The sequence below is a fragment of the Mandrillus leucophaeus genome, unplaced genomic scaffold (genome assembly GCF_000951045.1).
Source record: "Mandrillus leucophaeus isolate KB7577 unplaced genomic scaffold, Mleu.le_1.0 Scaffold784, whole genome shotgun sequence".
NCBI classification, from domain to species: domain Eukaryota; kingdom Metazoa; phylum Chordata; class Mammalia; order Primates; family Cercopithecidae; genus Mandrillus; species Mandrillus leucophaeus.
The window spans coordinates 834020-840019 of NW_012108519.1; positions in this window are offsets into that span (position 1 = coordinate 834020).

Genomic DNA, 6000 nt, shown 5'->3' on the forward strand with positions numbered 1-6000 from the left:
TCCAAGATGGACCATATGATAGGTCACAAAATAAGCCTCAATAAATTTAAGAAAATTGAACCTATATCAAGCATTTTCTCAGATCACAGTGGAAGAAAACTGGAAATCAACTACAAAAGGAATCTTCAAATCCATGCAAATACATGGAAATTAAATAATTTGCTCCTGAATGATCATTGGGTCAAAAATGAAATCAAAATGGAAATTAAAAAATTATTCAAACTGAATGACAATAGTGACACAGACTATCAAAACCTCTGGGATACAGCAAAGGCGATGCCAAGAGAAAAGTTCATAGCCTTAAATGCCTACATCAAAAAGACTGAAAGAGCACAAACTGACATTCCGAGGTCACACCTCAAGAAACTAGGGAAACAAGGAGAAACCAAACCCAAACCCAGCAGAAGAAAGGAAATAATCAAGATCAGAGCAGAACTAAATGAAATTAAAACCAAAAAAAAATGCAAAAAGGAAATGAAACAAAAAGCTGGTTATTTGAAAAGATACATAAAATTGATAGACTGTTAACAAAATTAAGCAAGAATAGAGAAAATCCAAATAACTTCAATAAGATATGAAATGAGAGATATTATAACTGACACACAGAAATACAAAAGATTATTCAAGGCTTCTATAAACACTTTTATGCATATAAACTTGAAAACCTAGAAGAGATGGATAAATTCCTGGGAAAATACAACCCTCCCAGCTTAAATCAGGAAGAAATAGACACCCTAAACAGAACAATAACAAGCAGAGAGATTGAAATGGTAATTTTAAAATTAACGACAAAGAAAACTTTAGAACCAGACGGATTCACAGCAGAATTCTAGTAGACATTCAAGGAAGAATTGGTACCAATTCTATTGACACTATTTCACAAGATAGATAAAGAGGGAACCCTCCCTAATTCTTTCTATGAAGCCAGCATCATCCTGATACCAAAATGAAAACGAAAACTACAGACTGATTTACCTGATGAACATAGATGCTAAAATTCTCAACAAAATACTAGCTAACCGAATCCAACAATATATCAGAAAGATAGCCCACCATGGTTATGTAGGTTTTATAACAGGGATGCAGGGGTGGTTTAACATATGCAAATCAATAAATGTGATATACCACATGAACAGAATTTGTAAAGAAATTTCATGATCCTCAACAGATATAGAAAAAGTATTTGACAAAATCCAGCATCGTTTTATGATTAAAACTCAGCAAAATTGGCATAAAAGGGACATACCTCAATGTAATGAAAGCCATCTATGGCAAACCCATAGCCAACATATGGGGAATGGGGAAAAGTTGAAAGCATTCCTTCTGAGAACTGGAACAAGATAAGGATGCCCACACTCACCACTCATCTTCAACATAGTACTAGAAGTCCTAGCCAGAGAAATCAAACAAGAGAAAGAAATAAAGAGTATCCAAATCAGTAAAGAGGAAGTTGAACTGTTACTGTTTGCTGATGATATGATTGTTTATCCCAAAAACCCTAAATACTCCTCCAGAAAGCTCCTATAACTGATAAAAGTTTTCAGCAAAGCTTCTGGATACAAGATTAATGTACATAAATCAGTTGTTCTCCTATATGCTAATAGCAACCAAGCAGAGAATCAAATCAAGAACTCAACCTATTTCACAATAGCAGCAAAAAAAGTAAAATACTTAGGAATGTACCTAACCAAGGAGGCAAAAGACTTCTACAAGGAAAACTACAAAACACTACTGAAAGAAATCATAGATGACACAAACAAATGGAAACACATCCCATGCTCATGGATGGGTAGAATCAATATTGCAAAAATGACTATACTGCCAAAAGCAATCTACAAATTGCCATGAAAATATCACCATAATTCTTCACAGAATTAGAAAAAACAATTCTAAAATTCACACGGAACCAAAAAAGAGCCCACATAGCCAAAGCAAGACTAAGCAAAAATAACAAATCTGGAGGCATCACACTGCCTGATTTCAAACTATACTTTAAGGCCGTAGTCACCAAAACCGCATAGTACTGGTATAAAGATAGGCACATAGACCAGTGGAACACAATAGAGAACCCAGAAGTAAACCCAAATAGTTACAGCCAACTCATCTTCGACAAAATAAACAAAAACATAAAGTGGGGAAGGGATACCCTTTTCAACAAATGGTGCTGGGATAATTGTCTAGCCACATATAGGAGAATGAAACTGGATCCTCATCTCTGACTTTATACAAAAATCAACTCACCATGGACTAATCTAAGACCTGAAACTACAAAAATTCTAGAATATAACATCGGAAAAACCCTTTGAGACATTGGCTTAGGCAAGGATTTCATGATCAAGAACCCAAAAGCAAATGCAATATAAACAAAGATAAATAGTTGAGACCTAATTAAACTAAAGAGCTTTTGCATGGCAAAAGGAACCGTCAGCAGAGTAAACAGACAACCCACAGAGTGGGAGAAAATCTTCACAAACTATACACCTGACAAAGTACTAATATCCAGAATCTACAACCAACTCAGGCAAATCAGCAAGAAAAAAAAATCTCATCAAAAAATGGGCTGAGGACATGAACAGGCAATTATCAAAGAACATATACAAATGGCCAACAAACATATGAAAAAATGCTCAACTTCTAATGATCAGGGAAATGCAAATCAAAGCCACAATGTGATATCACCTTACTCCTGCAAGAATGTCTATAATCAAAAAATCAAAAAACATTAGATGTTGGTGTGGATGTGGTGAACATAGAACACTTCTACACTGCTGGTGGGAATGTAAACTAGTACAGCCACTATGGAAAACAGTGTGGAGATTCCTTAAGGAGCTAAAAGTAGAACCACCATTTGATGCAGCAATCTCACTACTGGGTGTCACCTCCGAGGAAAAGAAGTCTTTATTCAAAAAAGATACCTGCACATACTTGTTTATAGCAGCACAATTCGCAATTGCAAAATCGTGGAACCAACCCAAATGCCCGTCAATCAATCATTAGATAAAGAAACTGTGATGTGTATATATACTACGGAATATTACTCAGCCATAAAAAGGAATGAACTACAGGCGCCCGCCACCTGACCCGGCTAGTTTTTTTTTTGTATTTTTTAGTAGAGATGGGGTTTCACCATGTTAGCCAGGATGGTCTGGATCTCCTGACCTCATGATCCACCCGTCTCCACCTGGAGACTATTATTCTAAGTGAAGTAATTCAGGAATGGAAAACCAAACATCCTATGTCTTCACTGATATGTGGTTGCTAAACTCTGAGGATGCAAAGGCATGAGAATTATACAATGGGTCGGGCGCAATGGCTCATGCCTGTAATCCCAGCATTTTGGAAGGCCAAGGCGGCGGATCACGAGGTCAGGAGATGCAGACCAGCCTGGCCAACATAGTGAAACTCTGCTCTACTAGAAAGACAAAAATTAGCTGGTAGTGGTGGTGCATGCCTGTAATCCCAGCTACTTGGGAGGCTGAAGCAGGAAAATCGTTTGAACCTGGGAGCCAGAGGTTGAAGTGAGCCGAGATCAAGCCACTGCACTCTAGCCTGGCAACAGAGTGAGACTCCATCTAAAAAAAAAAAAAAGGGCCAGGCGCAGTGGCTCACGCCTGTAATCCCAGCACTTTGGGAGGCCAAGGCGGGCGGATCACGAGGTCAGCAGATGGAGACCATCCTGGCTAATAATGGTGAAACCCCATCTCTATTAAAAATATAAAAAATTAGCCGGGCAAAATGGCGGGTGCCTGTAGTCCCAGCTACTCCGGAGGCTGAGGCAGGAGAATGGCAAGAACCCGGGAGGTGGAGCTTGCAGTGAGCCAAAATCACGCCACTGTACTCCAGCCTGGGCGACAGAGCGAGACTCCATCTCTAAAAAAAAAAAAAAAAGAATTATAAAATGAACTTTGGGGGATTGTCAGGGAGGGTGGGATGAGGATGAGGAATAAAAGACTACAAATAGGGTGTAGTGTATTCTGCTTAGGTTATAGGTGGATCAAAATCTCACAAATCACCACTACAGAACTTACTCAAGTAACCAAATACCACCTGTACCCCAAAAAACTATGGAAAAATAAAAAATAATGAAAAAAAAAAGTTTCACATGCTATAGAGAAATATTCCAGGAAAGGAACAGTCATTTGATATGTCAGATTTCATTGTTGTCTTATTTTAAGAAATTACCAAACTTCAACAAGCACTGTCCTGATCAGGGAGCAGCCATCCACATTAATGTGAGACTCTCCACTAACAAAGAAATTATGACTTACTGAAGGCTCAAATGATTCTTGGTCATTTTTAGCAATAAACCATTTTTATTAAGGTATCTGCATTGTTTTTAGACATAATGCTATTGCATAATTAATAAACTATACTATAGTGTAAATGTAAATTTTACTTGCACTGGAAGAGAAAAAAAAATTGTGCAACTCACTTTATTGCAATAGTTGTTTTATTGAAGTCATCTGGAACAGAACCCTCAATATCTCCAAAGTATGCTTGTATTTGTCTTTTCTTGACTCCCTTATTTCACCTAGTGTGACAGCCTCAAGGTTCATTCATGCTGTAGCATGTGACAAAAACTTCCTTTTTAAAATTGAATAATGTTTCATTGTATGTGTATACCACACTTTGTTTATTGTTTATTGTCGATGGACATTTGGTTTTCTTTTACCTCTTGATTATTGTAAATACTTCTGCTATGAACATGGGTGTGCAACTATCTCCTCAAGACCTGAGTTTCAATTACTTTGGATATGTAACCAGAAATAGTAGTTCTATTTTAATTTTTTGAGAAATCTACATCCTGTTTCCCACAACACTGACACCATTTCACAGTCCTATTAACTGTGCACAGAGTTCTAGTTTCTCTACATTATCTCAAACTTTTGTTTTGGTTTTTGTTTTTCATAGTAGCCATCGTGATGGTTGTGAGATAATATCTCCTGGTGGTTGATTTGCATTTATCTAGCAATTAGTGATGTTGAGCATCTTTTCATTTGCTTGTTTGCCATTTGTATGTCAAATTTGGGAAAATGCCTATGTCCTCTGCTGACTTTTTAAATCAGGTTATTGATTTTTGTTGTTGTTGACTTGTAGGAGTTTTTAAAATATATTCTGGATATTAACTTTTTATCAGATTTTAATCTCCAAATATTTTTCTAATTCTGGTCATTGTCTTTTCACTGTATTGATTGTGACCTTTGATACAAAACATAGCACATTTTCAACTTTTAAATTCATGCCTTCTCAGCTGAGATACACTGTAAAATGGCAAATATTTTCTCTACCTCTGTTACAAAATGATTTAATCCACACCAGGACCTCACTTGCAAGGACATACTGGATAGTTGAGGTCAAACTGTCATAGCTCATATGCTTAAACTAACATTAGCAGACATCGCTGACTCTAAAAGGTCAGCATTTTCTAATGTCTTGGAAGTTCATGTTTGGTAAGAACTGATTATTCTGCATTTGCTAGAGACTCAATATTCTGTATTCACCAAGCTTGTATCTACTGGAAAAAGAAAAAGAAAATCTACTTATATAAAGCAATTGTTTACCTATAGACAAAGCCAAACAAGGCTGAGTGCAAAAAATACACCCAACTACTAAAATATGGTGGGCCTGCTTTACTATAACTATCTTCCCTATACAAGAAACTTTGCATTCTGCAGACTATATTTGGTCCTGAAAATTGAATCTCATAGGGTTTTCAAGGTACATGCAAACAAACTTGTTGAGGTTGAAAGGATTTAATAATAATACTCCATTTCCTGCCTGAATTCAGAAAAAATTTAAAGTTTGAAATGTGATGTTTAAATAATTATTCTTACTAGTGTGAGATGGTATCTCATTGTGAATTTCATTTGTATATTTCTACTGATGAGTGATGTTGAGCATTTTTTTCATACGCTTATTTGCTGTGTGTATATGTCTTCTTTTGAGAAGTGTCTGTTTATGTCCTGCCCATTTTTAATGAGGTTTTTTTTTTTTTTTTTT